This window comes from Acinonyx jubatus, chromosome E3, assembly GCF_027475565.1.
Source record: "Acinonyx jubatus isolate Ajub_Pintada_27869175 chromosome E3, VMU_Ajub_asm_v1.0, whole genome shotgun sequence".
Taxonomy (NCBI): domain Eukaryota; kingdom Metazoa; phylum Chordata; class Mammalia; order Carnivora; family Felidae; genus Acinonyx; species Acinonyx jubatus.
In genome coordinates this window covers 23,765,037-23,780,677 of record NC_069398.1, presented here as the reverse complement: position 1 = coordinate 23,780,677, position 15,641 = coordinate 23,765,037, and the positions used below count along the sequence as shown (strand labels likewise).

Genomic DNA, 15,641 nt, shown 5'->3' with positions numbered 1-15,641 from the left:
GTAAAGCTTGTAAAAGGAAGACAGTGTGGTCATAGAAGTCTACTTGGCATTACCATATATTCAGGGTTTTTAAGAGTAGTCAGCAGTTAATATTAGCATAGAATATCTCCTGAGTTTTAATTTACAAAATATAATAACATTGCATAAGGCGAAGGAAACAATCCTGTAGTCATGTGGGCTCAGTGGAGACGTCTAGGAAGGTACACTAGCAGGTTATTATGATGGGGGAAAGACTGGGATTGAAGAAATTGACTCCACTCACAGCTTTAAACTTTGTAGTTCATTGCTTGTTTTCCCAATCTGTAAAATGGGATAAGTAATAGCTGCTATCTCATTCAAACTGTTGGAGTAAATACAATACTGTTCATGTAGTACAGTCAACTTCCTGGAAGATGTTTTACACGATCTTCACATCTAGTGTCATTGTGTTGGGTAAATTGACAAAAAAAAAACAAAAACAAAATGTCTTGAGTGTTTTGCTTAGCTATTCTCCCACTCCATACAGAGAGATATGGAGTGTTGTTTGCGTGGTAGGGGTTTTATTGAACGACTCAGGATGTTGGATTTCACAGGCTTGTTCTAGTATTTAACATGTCTTTTATTAGTCAATAAGAATCTCTTATTGTTTGGAAAGATGTTTGGATAGCCAGAAAACACTTCTTCAAAGTTCTAATGAGATGACAATATTCTGCATGTGCACGCAGAGAATGAGGGAGAGAGAGACTCCCAAGCAGGCTCTACACTCAGCGTGGAGCTTGACACAGGGCTCGATCTCAGGACCGCTCACCACCTGAGCCAATTATCAAGAATCAGATGCTTAGGCGTGCCTGGGTGGCTCAGTTGGTTTAGTGTCCGATTTTGGCTCAAGTCAAGATCTCGATCTTGTGGTTTGTGGGTTCGATCCCCTGCATGGGCTCTCTGCTGTCAGCACGGATCCACTTCAGATCCTCTCTCCCCCTCTCTCTGCCCTTTCCCTATTCGTTCTCTCTCTCTCTAAATAAATAGACTTAAAAAAAATTAAAGAATCAGATGCTTAACTCACTCAGCTACCCAGGTGCCCTGAGATGACAATATTCTTAAACTCATTGAGCCCATTTCTTCATCTGTAAAATGAAGATGTGCTCTACACCTTGTCTACTTGACAGGCTTGTTTTGAGGATTTGATGAGGTCCTTCTATTCATTTATTCATTTGGTGAATATTCACCATGAGCTTATGAGCTATGCAGCATACCGAGAATATAATGCTCAGCAAGAGAGAGATGGTTCACACCTTCCCGAAGCCTCCTGTTAAGTGGGATAGCTAACGTATATATGAAGTATAAAGAACATTGCCTGGCACCTCAGTAGATGTCAATAAATATTAGTCTCCTAACTGTGATGGTTAATTTTATGTGTCACTTTGACCAGAGTATGGAGTACCCAGATATTTGGCTAAACAGGATTCCTGCTAAGTCTGTTAAGGTGTTTCCAGAAGAGATTAGCATTTGAATTAAACTGAGTGAAGCAGATGGCCCTCCCCACTGTGGGTGGCACCATTCAATCCCTTGGGGGCCTGAAAAGAACAAAAAGGCAGAGGAAGGGAGAATTCACCCTCTGCCTGACTGCTAAACCTGAACATTGGTTTTCTCCTGCCCTTGGACTAGGACTTACACCCCTAGTTCTCAGACCTTCAGACTTGGACTAGAATTTATACCAATACTTTCCTTGCTCGTAGGCCTTTAGACTCAGACTGGAACAATACCACTGGCCTTCCTGGGCCTCGCGCTTATAAATGGGGGACCACTGGGACTTCTCAGCCTCCAAAATTGCATGAATCAATTCCTTATAAATAAATCTCTTTCCATAGTGGGTCGTTTTTGGTAAGCAGAACCGGGTTATACATATACCTGGTCCCTTATTTAGTAGGGACACATTGCGCAGATTTATGGCAATCCTAGGCCATTGCTACTCATTCTGTAAACATAGCAGTCATTCTTCTGTTCTAGAATATAGAACTTGAGTGAGAGAGAGCAAGTGATTCAAATGATCTTCCCTAGAGAGCAGGGAAATGCAATTTTATGCCCAGACCAGAGATGATTCAAAAGTTTACCAAAGTCCTGGGAACTTAAATTGTCGGCAGGGATAATATTGCTGTTCATCACTGTCTACTTATTTTCTATTTAAAGAGTTTTATCTCTCTAGTAGAGGGGGTTGGTTTAATAGAGTGTCAGAGGAAATGTTGAGTGAATGTATTGATTGAATGTATGATGATAAATGGGGGCAACTTATCTCCTAATCTTCCTCCAGGTTTGCCTAGCTGAGGGTGAATAAAATTATTTTTAATATAGCCAAGAAGGTCTTTTCTCATTGCTTTGGGATTGTGGTATCATACATGTGCCGGAATGACTTCTTTTCCAGAAAAAAGTAAGAATTTGTAGATTGGCACCAGGTGGAAGATATTTTCACACATGTTTCTTTATGCCGGAATGTCAAGTTCCATCATTCAGCTAGGAACAATTAAGTTATGCTAGGATAACAGTTAAGGAAGGAAACAAAGAAATACACACACTGTTCACATATCAAATACGACCACGGTTTACAGAGAAGACGGTCATAATACCTCAAGGAGGAAAGCAAGGATCTTCATAACCAAAAGCAAGAAAAGGTTTCTGTGGCACTGCCACACATTGAATGCAAAACAGAAGCCACCTGAAGGGACAGGAGGCATGAGACTTCAACGAAGCAAATACATTTTATGTCAGATGGCATCCTCCCAGATGAAAGATTTCTGGCAAAAGTGATACAGAAGACAGCGTTCCTAGTATTGCGCACCACTCCCTTTTGCTTGCTTGAGGCAAATGCAATGCTGAAAAGGTTTTTACTCTGATGCTCTAACAAGAAGTACACTTCTGTCACATCCAGAGTGACTGATAATGCTCAGGCCTACCCATTACTCCATTCAAATAATAGGGTTTACTTGCTTTTAAGGTCACTTGCACTATAATGTTGTTATTGTCCTTCTGCTCTGCAGTCTTATTTTCACAGAGGATTGGGAGAAAAAGAGAGGGGTATTGGGCAGCACTCATTCATGGGCATAAAGCCACCGTCACTCTTTCCCTGCGGTTTTAAATGTTCTTGCCCGTGACAGACATCCATGGAACAGAGGGGTCAGTGGGAAGTGAAGCTTGGGTTTTTCCAGAGGGATCCAACAGCAACAACAACAGAAATTCACTCCTGGGGATTTTTTCTTTGAGTTCAAAACCGGGTGGAAATACTTCAAGAACATTTGTATCTCAAGAAAGCTGGTGGTGCTCGAAATAAAAACACCATAGATTACAGAGTGGTAGGAGAAGGTTTTTAAACCAGAATTTCACTAAATTTCTAATTTCAAATTCCATTAAATAGTCAGCCACACCTCAAAAGCGGCCATAAAAAAGTTCATTCAAATCTGAAAACAAAGAATCACTTCTTTCTAGAGGATGTAGTTTAATCTGTATTCTGTCCCGTCACTTTTATAGAAGGAAACACATGGCCTCAAACTTTGCTTTCTGGCTATGATAATTTCCTATTATAGGTTTGTCTTTAGTTAGTTTCCAAAAATCTCATATGCTTAAGGTTTTGGAGCCATGTAAATTTCTGTTCTATAGCCTCATTTTCACAGATTGGTAGAAAAAGAGAGATGAACTGGGTAGCCTGAAAAAAATAAAGGCTTTTAATGAATCTGAAATAGTTTGGGAAATTCTAAATTGACTATTGTTGTTGCTGTTGTTTTTGTTGAAACAACAAAATGAGGAAGCTTAAAATAGTTTGTTGTTTTCAAATAATTTTTTGTTGCTGTTAAGTAAGCTCTATCACCAATGTGGGGCTCAAACACCTGACCCCGAGATCAAGAGTTTCATGCTCCACTGATTGAGCCAGCCAGGTGCCCTGGGAAGCCTCAGATAGTTAATAAAGCACCGGACTCCTGGGTTCTAACACTGTGTAGCTGTGTGACATTAGGCAAGGCACCATACTTCTCTGGACCTCTATTTATTTGTAAAATGGTATCTTCGACTACAGCATCTCTAACTATATGAATGTGTGATACATATGTTATATATATGTATATATGTTATATATGTTATATATATCACACATTTATATGATATATATATCATATATAAATATATGTATCATAAATGTGATATATATAATTGTGTATAATTGAATAGGAGAACTATGTTTGTCTGTAAATATACATATCTCCTGAAGCAAGGGTACATAGCAATCAATGTAGTCTCTGGAGCAATGTCCTGCTTGCCTCCTGGGCTGATTCTGCCTCCTTTGTTTAATTTTAATTTTTGAATTCTAGGGTCCAATCAATGATTATCTGTTGCATTCACTTATCCTATCTCTTGACCCTCCCTTGTTCTATAATTTCCCAACCTTTTTTGGTTTGCTTCATGATACTGACAGTTTTGAAGCGTTCAGGCCAGTTGTTTTGCAGAATGTCCCTCATTTTAGATTTGTCTCACTGTGTCAGGGTTAAACATTTTCTGAAGGCATATTATATACATATTGTTGTATCCTCAGTGTATCACATCAGAGGCATGTGATGTCATAACTGGTGATGCAGTGTTTGATCATTTGCTTAAGGCAGCAGGTACCAAATGTCTGCAGTGTGAAAATTCCCCTTCCCCATAAAGGCTCGTGAGAGTGACACTGAGACTTTATGAATATCCTGTTTCCCAAAGGTTTTGGCACCCATCACCAATGGTGGCTGTAAAATGACTATGTTTTGATAGTCCTCTATAAAGGTGGATTGGGATAACTCACAGAACTCTGGCAGAATGGAGGAGAGAATTAGTCAGTCAGTGTGGACTTGACCACAGATAAATCCTGGCATGTGTGTTTGTATTTGTGTGCAGTGAAGGTAGAGGTACAGAAACTGACATGCTGTTAGAATTTTAAGCACTATTGGGGCACCTGGGTGGTTCAGTTGGTTAAGCGTCCAACTTTGGTTCAGGTCACAGTCTCACAGTTGGTGAATTGCAGCCCCACATCGGGCTTTGGGCTGTCAGTGCAGAGCCTGCTTCGGATCCTCTGTCCCCATCTCTCTCTGCCCCTCCCCCAGTGGCTCTCTCTATTTCTCTCAAAATAAATACACCTCAAAAAATTATAATTAAAAAAAATTTTTTTTAATGTTTATTTATTTTTGAGAGTGAGAGACACACAGAGCATGAGCAGAGAAGGGGCAGAGAGAGAGGGAGACACAGAATCCGAAGCAGGCTCCAGGCTCTGAGCTGTCAGCACAGAGCCCAATGTGGGGCTCGAACTCACAAGAACCATGAGATCATGACCTAGGCCAAAGTCGGATGCTTAACCAACTGAGCCATCCAGGTGCCCCTATAAACATTTTTTAAAGCAGTATTAAGTGAAGACTAAGGTTGGAGTCCCTAACATGGGGAATACAAGAAAAGTAAACTTTTATCAGGTGTTGAGTGGAACAAACACACTCTACTGTTTCTGTCTTTACAATTTTTCCATAGTATGAGACAAGACCTAAAGCTTGAGAAGAATGGCACATATAATACAAATAATCTATAAAATCTTTCTTTTATTTTAAATGTTTATTTATTTTGAGAGAGACAGTGGTGGAAGGGTAGAGTGAGGGGGGTAGAGAGAATCCCTAGCAGGCTCCACACTTGTCAGCACAGAGCCTGATGTGGGGCTTAAATTCACAAACTGTGAGATCATGACCTGAACCAAAATCAAGAGTTGGATGCTTAACTGACTTAAGCCACTCAAGCGCTCCTCCTTCTTACTTTTTATGGTGAGTTACCTCTTCCTTCTTTTTTTTCCCCACCTTATTTTGGTCCCATTATATATTTGGTTGTAATATCACCTTATTTCTGTTACGTGAGATTAAGTTATCATTAATAAGAAATGCAATTAGGGGCACCTGGGTGGCTTAGTCAGTTGAGTGTCTGCCTTCAGCTCAGGTCATGATCTCACAGTTGGTGGGTTCAAGTCCAGTGTCCGGCTCTCTGCTCTCAGCACAGAGCCCTCTTGAGATCTTCTGTCTTCCTCTCTCTCTGTCCCTCTCCCAATTGTGCGTGCTCTCTCTCTCTCAAAAAAGAAATAAACATTAACAAAATTTTAAAAATGTAATTAGAAATTAATAACATAGAAGCAAAAGTTGGCAATAGATTTCACAGGTCAGGAAGTGCTTGATTCCATGTGATCAAACCAAACTAACAAAGAATCTGAGCATGCCTCTGTTTTTATCATGAAGAAATGTATCACAATGTGTTTCTATTTGTTTTCTTCATGTTTCTCTGATTCGTGGCACTTATTTTCAACAAAAGCAGAATTCTATACTAATGTGTAAGACTAGTTATTAATGGCAGAGAGAACAAAACAAATATTGCAATAAAGAGAAAACATTCTGCATTGAGGAGCAAAAATAAATAATAATGGCAATAACCATGATGATGATCAAGAATGTTAATGAGCTTTGATAAAAGATCCTGGAAAGCAAGGTATTCTAATAAGAGTACAATACTGGAACAGAGAGCATGGAAGGTGAGTTGTGCAGGAAATTACATCTGAGGTGGCAAGACCAATCTGGCATAGGAAATGAAGAAGTAAGACCATGGAACAATACATCCCATGTATTCAAGCAATAGACGTAACGAAGTCAGAGCAAAGATTTTTTTGCTCTGCAGAATTATACTAACATATGTCTTCTTTCTTATCTTGTGTTTCTCTAATTTATCAGATGATTCGAACTCAAAGCAGGCAGAACAATGTTTTACTATGATGTCAGTGTTTTAGGAAAAAGAGCCAGAAATCTGAAAAGTAAGCTTTTTGCAAATACAAAGATGTCATTGTTGCTGCTGTTGGGCTTCTAGAATAACTGTATGATTGTTAATTATGAAAATAGATAATAATAGTGGATACAATTTGTCTTTGAATAGGAGTGCTATGCCACTAAAACATGCACAATAGAGATTATAGGAACAATCAACAAAGTGCAGGATATTAGAAAGACTTACTTTTAAGCTGCAATATAGCTAAAATATACTGTTAAGAACCCAAAAATATCTCATGAATGAATATTAAAATAGTCATATTTTATTGGTTTTGTATAAAACTACCTACAAGTGGGAGAACCTTTTCAAGCCCTTTTTAAAAAATACTTCTGCAATTTGCTGGAGCAGTGATTTCCTTTCTTTTTTTCTTTGAGCTACAGTGGCTAATCTGATTTTGGCGTTTCAGTAATTATGCCAATTAATGTGTGCTGAGAGTAATTTCATTTGTTGAAATGGATACCAGGTGAATATGTAATTAGTAGAAGGTTGTCTCTTTAAGATTTTGTGTGCAATTTTACATTAGCCACGATAGGGAAGAGTAGAGTCTCAAATATAAATAATTTCTAGTTAGTGATCAAAACAATATCCAGTTTATATCCTGACAATTGAAATTAAATTCTGATTTCTTCCTACCTCTTCCTACCAATCAAAGACACATTGTAGGGTGAACAACTGTCCCAGTTCATGGAAAATGGTCCAAGTTTTGGCACTGAATGTCCTCTATCTTGAGAAACCCTTTGATTCTGGGCAAGCCAGGTCAGTCACCTCATATCCACATCTTATTTGAAAAGAGATATGATACTCACAAAGTTTTATTTATAATAAAATTTAACATATAGAAAAGCAATTTAAAAAGAAATTTCCATCTATATTACTACTAAAATAAAGCAACAGTATATGTTGTTGTGTTCCTTCTAAACTTTATACAGACTATATAGCAGTTCTAAAAACAATTGTTGTCACAAGGTGTGTGCAATTCTATGTTATTAGTTAATAAAATCGATATCCTTACAATATGGATTTTAATAAATTCATAAAATTCCATGTTATAAAGTACTTAAATATAGGACATTTCATTTGTTTCATTGCAGGACATTTGTTGTTTTTATTTTTTTCTCCCCTATTATAAATGATAATGCTGTAAGTATCTTTGTGTATGTAATACTCATTTTTTAAATTAAAGAAATAAAACCTATGGTAAAATTATATTGATAACATATAAACAGTTTAAAATACCAATATTTTCTTCTAATAACTAGTTTCTTATCAATTACCCTGCTACTTAAGTAACTGTTTCATGAAAAATCCTGGTAATATGAGCCCATCCTAGAAACTGGGTGACATTCTTTATTTGAATAGTTGAAACAGTATGTTTATTTGTTTGTTCTAAATATCAAGAAATTTTTATCATACACAAAGATTTTCCTTTTTTTAGGATCTTTCAAAAGGAAAAAGGCACTTGAAAAAAAATGAGATCACTGATAATCATACTTCATAGGAAACTCTCCTGTGTTCCAAAATTGAGAGAGGCACTGAGAAGTTCAGAAGTGCTACCAACTCATTTTTAAACACAGATGCTTGGTAGGAGTCCATTTTAATACTAAGTATGGCCAAATCAACTGTCCTTTGAGGCTTCATTTTAGGATTTCTGAAGTAGATACATGAAAATCCAAAAATTCAAGTCTTCATCTGTACTGCAAGACACAACAGCCCAAGACTACAAAATCTAAACTCAAATACGGGAAGGATAAATCATCAAACCACTTAAATTTATTGATTACCTGCTACTTCCTACCCAGTCCCTATCCTATAGAGTTTACCAAGTGATAAGAAAAAGTCACAGGATGTGTATATAATAACGAAATAATAAAAGAATAAGTTCTATAACAGTGTTGTAAGAAAAGGAGGTCCTGTCTCCTTGTGCACCTGTGTTATTTACAACGACAAGAAAACTACAAGCCACTTGTAACATCATTCTAGACATGTCTCTTAGGCAAGAGAAACAAAAGCAAAAATAAACTATTGGGACCCCATCAAAATTAAAAGCTTCTGCACAGCAAAAAAAAAAAAAAAACAAACAAAAAAACAAAAAACAACCAACAAAACTAAAAGACAACCTCCTGAAGGGAGAAGATATTTGCAAATGACATATCCAATTAAAGGGTTAGTATCCAAAATGTATAAAGAACTTCCACAACTCAACACCCAAAAAACAAATAATCCAATTAAAAAAATGGTCAGAAGCCATAAACAGACATTTCTTCAAAAACATCCAGATGGCCCACAGATACATGAAAAGATGTTCAACATCACTCATCATCAGGGAAATGCAAATCAAAACAACAATGAGATATTACCTCATACCTGTCAGAATGGCTAAAATCAAAAGCTCAAGGAACAATGGGTATTGGCAAGGAAGTAGAGAAAAAGGAACCCTGTGCACTGTTGGTGGGAACAAAACTGGTGCAGCTACCGTGGAAGACAAAATGGAACACAAAAAATTAAAAACAGAACTACCCGGGGCGCCTGGGTGGCTCAGTTGGTTAAGCGGCCGACTTCGGCTCAGGTCATGATCTCACGGTCTGTGAGTTCGAGCCCCGCGTCGGGCTCTGTGCTGACAGCTCAGAGCCTGGAGCCTGTTTCAGATTCTGTCTCCCTCTCTCTGACCCTCCCCTGTTCATGCTCTGTCTCTCCCTGTCTCAAAAATAAATAAAACGTTAAAAAAAAAAATTTAAAAACAGAACTACCCTATGATCCAGTTATTGCACTACTGGGTATTTACTCAAAGAATTCAAAAACACTAATTCAAAGAGATATAAGCACCCCTATGTTTACTGCAGCATTATTTACAAGAGCCAACTTAGGGGAGCAGCCCAGGTGTCCACTGATAGAGGAATGGAAAAAGAAGATGTGGAATATTAGTCAGCCATTAAAAAGAATGAAATCTTACCATTTTTAGTGACCTGGATGGACCTAGAGTATATAACTCTAAGTGAAATAAGTCAGTCAGAGAAAAAGACAAATATCATATGATTTCCTCATATGTGGAATTTAAGAAACAAAACAACCAAAGGAGAAAAAAAGAGACAAGACAGAAAACAGACTGTTAAATATTTTATTTTATGTTTTAGAGAGAGAGAAAGAGACAGAGTATGAGTGGGGGGAGGGGCAGAGAGAGAGGGAGACACAGAATCCGAAGCAGGCTCTAGGCTCTGAGCTGTCAGCACAGAGCCTGACATGGGGCTCAGGCCCAGGAACCATGAGATAATGACCCGAGTCAAAGTCAGACACTTAAACAACTGAGCCAACCCAGGCGTCCCTCTTTTTTTTTGTTGTTTATTTATTTATTTTTGTGAGAGAGAGAGAGAGAGAGAGACAGACAGACAGACAGACAGACAGAGAGAACACAAGTAGGGAAAAGGCAGAGATAGACATACACACACACAATCAAAAGCAGGCTCCAAGCTCTGAGCTGTCAGCGCAGAGCCTGATGTGGGGCTCAAAGTCAGGAACTATGAGATCATAACCTGAGCTGAAGTCAGATGCTTAGCTGACTGAGCCACCCAGGCACCCTGGAAATGTTCTATTTCTTAAGCTACTGAGAGAGTGCATGATTGTTCACTATATTAATCTGAAATCTCTAATAATATTTAAAATATACAGAAATACCATGTAAGTAGAGAAGAGACTGTTAATTCTGAATGGAAGTAGTGATTGGAATAAGTTCTTTGGATGAGTTGGTTTTGATGGATAAATGGCTCTTGATGGGTAAGGAGATATTCAGTGAGTTCGGATGGCAGGAAAGAGATTCTGGGCTGATGCACTAGCATGGGCAATGGCATGCAAGTCTTCTAGGCAAGAGCTTAGCTTAGGATGCGTAGAAATATGCTGTAGGAAAGGACGTTGATGACATAACTGGGACCAGACCACAAAAGGCCTTGAACACAGAAATGTAAAATAACTGTTATGTTCTATTTTATTACTTGTATTTTTTTTAAGTTTTATTTAAGTGATCTCTACACCCACAGGGCTCGAACTCATGACCCTGAGATCAAGAGTTACACACTCATCTGACTGAGCCAGCCAGACACCCCGATAATTATTATGTTTTATAAATAGAAGGTTGCAATTAGGTCTGGGCTATAATTTATTATATTCTTCATGCAATTCCAAAGGATTGATAATTTTTCAACCAGGATGTTCTCTATTCTGAATCTGGTCATTTTAGATCTTCATTGTTCTTCAAATAAAAATGAAAACAGGGTGCCTAGGTGGCTCAGTCGTTAGAGCATCTGACTCTTGATCTCAGGGTCGTGAGTTCAAGCCTCATGACTTGGGTGTGGAGCCTACTTAAAAAAAGGAAAACACGGGGTGCCTGGGTGGCTCCGTTGGGTAAGCTCAGGTCATGATCTCACAGTTCATGAGTTCAAGTCCTGCATTGGGCTCTGCTCTGATGGCATGAGACTGCTTGGGATTCTGTCTCTCCTTCTCTCTGCCCCTCACTTGCTCGTGCCCTCTCTTTTTCTCTCTCAAAGTAAATAAGTAAACTTAAAAAAAATGAAAACAAAAAAATCACAATTCATCACAAGTCATCTACCAAATCCAATATAGAAATTGTTCCTCAGGGTTATGATTTGTGATAAATACAGAGATCTTCCATTAGTACCTTTAAAAAGTCATTTAGGGGCGCCTTGGTGGCTCAGTTGGTTAAGCGTCTGACTCTTGATTTCGGCTCAGGTCATGATCCTATGGTTTGTGAGTTCGAGCCTCATGTCAGGCTTGGGGCTGACTGTGCAGAGCCTACTTGGGATTCTCTCTCTCTCTGTTTCTCTCTCTGCCCCTCCCCTGCTTATGCACTTTCTCTCTCAAAATAAATAAGTAAACATTGAAAAAATTTTTTACATTCATTTAAAGTTTTTTCTTGTGATTATCCATCAATTTCCCCATCTGACCACGTCAAGTAGAGCCATTGCCCTGAAAAGGGACAGGAAGACTGATTAATTTTGTGAAAATCTAACGTTCATTAAAATTTGTCAGAACTAGGGCACCTGGATGGCTTAGTCGGTTGAGGGTCTGACTTTGGCTGAGGTCATGATCTCATGGTTTGTGAGTTCAAGCCCCACAGGGGGCTCCCTGCTGTCAGCCTGTCAGTGCAGAGCCTGCTTTGGATGCTCTGTCTCTCTCTCTCTGCCACTCCCCCTCTTGAACTCTCCCCAAAATAAATAAATGTTAAAAAAAGTTGTCAGAACTACCTTTTCATAAGCTCATCATTTGGTTACCAGCAGATATCTTTCATTGGCTTCACACGGCAATGTCTGAAGACTATGGGTTGATCGATGTGTCATTCATCACAGGCACCTGTAGAGAGGACCAATGTTTACTGTACAATATTATGGAAAGCAGCACAACATTCAGCAAGTTGAACCACACATTTCATCCCCTCACTGTTTTTGAACATTAAAACTGCAGTTTGAAAAACAACTTCCAATGCAGAAAAAAAATTAAAACAGCAGGTGATAATTAGGGCAAACTTACAACAATGTTCTCGCTGATGGGCTGTCAGTTAATGCAAGCTATCACTTTTCCCCAGGAATACTTATTACTAAAAACAACTTATGAGGGTTAAAGAAGGGATAGTAAATGTGTTATTCTCCTTGTTTGCTCATTTGGAAATGGCATAAAGATAGATCCATTAACCAGCTCTGTACCTTGTCTCAGGGCAGATTCACGTGCAAAATAACTGAAAGTTATAAACGACTAAAACATAAACCTTAAGCTGCCTTGAGTTAAAAATCAATCTTCCTAATAAATTAAATTCAAATATTATGTACTAGTATGTAACATCAAGAAGGATGTATTCATAATTGCCGTGTTGGCAGAGTGCAAAGTGCAAGACATCAGAGGGATATAAAAATTTAGTAATTTCGAAAATCCGGTACCAAAAATATCTCTCGCTGCATGGAATGCTCAGAGTTTAGCTCAGTCATCAAGCTAGAATAGTATTCTCTGACTAGTCAAGGTTGAATGTTCAAGATATAGTTTGAGTATTAATCATTGTTTCAAATAAAAGATTGCACAACTGGAGAGGCTCTCGTGCGTTAAGTATTTTATTCCGGAACACACATGTAAGTTTTTCCCTTTGTGTTTTCCAGAACCACTTGAGTGTCTTCCCTACTAAACAAGCAACCTCTTATGGAATTATTTCTTTAGCTTTCCTCTTTATCAACTACAATCTTTTGGCAAAGAATTCACCTAAGCTTTTGCTGATATGAATCATGAGCTCATTCAAACTGCCCATTACAAGTTTAAAGCTTTATCTTTCATTTTGCCCAGTAAGAAATTTGATGATACATTATGGTTTATTTTCATTTACTATACAGTGTTCCATTGTGTGTTCACACTGTGTAGTATTGTGTGAACAAACCATCGCTTGTTTATCCATTTTACTGTTGATGAGCATTTGGATAGTGTCATTAATGCACGAAAAAATATTCTCTAAATACTTCTGTGTATACAAGCAATACCCCCCACACTTACCCATAGCATTTTATATTTTTTGAAGTATAGTATATGTACAGAGAAGTGCATATATCATAGTACAGCTTGATGGTTTTTTACAGACCGAACACATGTGCAACCAGCACTAACCCCAAGAAACAGAACATGATCAACTCCTCAGAAGCCCTATATATGCCCTGTCCCAGTCATTAGACCCCCTTCAAAGGTAACCACTGTCCTAACTTTTATAGCATAAATGAGTTCTGCCTGTTGTTGCACAACACATACTCTTGTGCGTCTTGTTCTTTCACTCAGCATTATATTTATGAGCTGCATGTATGTTACTGCATTTGGAAGTAAATTGTTCATTCTCAGTGATGTACAGTATTCTATTATGTCAATGCATCACCCATTATTTACCTATTTTACTGCCAGTGAACATTTGGGTCGTTTCCAGTTTGGGGGTTACTATAACGCTCTGAGCTGTTGAATAGATATGTTTTGATATATACATTTGACATGGGTATACTCCAAGGAAAGGAATTAGTGGGCCATACAGTGTTCATATGCTCAACTTGAGTAGATATTGCCAGTTTTCCAAAGAACTATATACACAGCATTTGATTTCTTGAGGAATCATTCTGAGGAAGGCATTTCAGCATAACCATTTAGAGAACAGGTTATGGAGTCACCCACACCAGATTCAGCTTACCATGAAAAAGCTCTGCTACCTATGCTTACCCTTCTTAAGCCTCAATGTACTCAACTGTAAAATAGGTATAGCAAAACCTTTCTCAAAATTCGTGAGAATTAAATGAGATATTATAACTTAGAACAGTGCCTGGCAAACAGTAAGCACTTGGCTTATTATACGGTGGTTATTAATCATTACAACATTAATCATGTTGCTCTTACAACATAGATGATATGGAGAATTAGAAACAGATATGAGCAACATAATCCACAAACAATTTTAATTCTCTGATGGAAGAAAATTGAAACTCTGACCCAAAAGACATTACCAATTCCAGTGAGCATTGCACTTGGACCCTGAAAAAAAATCATTTAAACATTATCCCAAAATGCATTTGCAAATTACTCTTGCCAGAGGCAAGGTTCTTGGATGCAGTGCATTACCATCCATTTTTTTTCCCTACCAGACATTACTCTTTAAAGACAGGACTGCCAAGGGCTACTCTGGAAAGTCACTAATATTATACTTTTTATTATATTTGGCAATTTCACACCTTCCTCAACCCAACCCCCAAAGTCGTGAAAAGTGACTGTAATCGCAAGTTCTTAGTTTTTAATGAAAATTATCAGTATCTAAAACATCTTCCATATTCCTAAAAACCCTAAAAATGAACCCAGATCCTTCCTTTAATGACAAAGAACCTGCCCTTTTTTTGTAGGAGCCAACTTGATAAACTCAGCGTGGATTTCAGTAGTTGCTGGGACAGCATCCTAGAGGTTAACACAAAAGTTACACTCTGTACGGAGGCACTGTTTTAGTTAATTGCTCCAGAGGGCAGCAAACTCAGTTATGCTAGGTAGGAAATTTTGGAAGGTGGAACCATGTTCCTAATACATTGAATCAGATCCTATATGTATCAGCCACTTCTCTCCAGAAATTAAAGCACACCATTTACTTGAAAAAGATATTTTTTGAGAAGGCCTTTCAGCTAGACCATGAAGGGAACTTTTTGAACATCTAATTGAAACTCTTTGATTTACAGATGAGAAAAGTAGTCATTTAAGAGTCTTGCCTAAGGTCAAATGCTCTGTTCCCTGGGCAGGCAGAAAGCTCAAGTCTTATCCACAGTTCATTGGTTGCTCCGCTCTATTCTTGCAACTTGTTTCCCACCATCCTCCAGTCCTGCCCCCCACCTCCATTTCATAAAGACCCAGAAAAGGGGATGCCGAAGGGGTGTGACTTATGGGAATGACCATTAAATTGTCATGATGAGTGAGGCTGCAAGATGAGTGAGGCTTGCCTGCCAGAAAGTAAGGTCCAAGGAGGACCTTCTATGTTTTGGGTTCCCAGCATGTAAAACCGTGCCTCGTACACAGCAGGCCCGATGATTGTTAAACGAAGAAATGAATGAATGAATCAACCAATCTTGGGTGCATCAGGTTGTCATGTGATTTTCTTTACCACCTCTTTCCGGTAGTACTAATAAAACTACTGGAAAAATTTAGTAAAGAACAGAAAAGATGTGCAAAGCGTCTAGTACCAAGCCCGACCCATTGTGAGCAATTTAACAATGTAAGCTTATTTCCTCTTCTTCCTCCCCAAGTGTAAGCTACTG

The 15,641-nt window shown here is 38.3% G+C and overlaps 1 long non-coding RNA gene across 2 annotated transcripts in view; it reads right to left on the bottom strand.

Annotated features, from left to right (window-relative positions):
- The window catches only part of LOC106977508 (uncharacterized), a 74,270-nt gene that overhangs the window by 57,646 nt on the left and 983 nt on the right, over positions 1–15,641 (bottom strand). For both annotated transcript variants that reach the window (XR_003414858.2, XR_003414857.2), the window contains exon 2: positions 12,087–12,192. This is a non-coding gene — a long non-coding RNA (uncharacterized LOC106977508). The remainder of the gene's footprint in view (positions 1–12,086; positions 12,193–15,641) is intronic.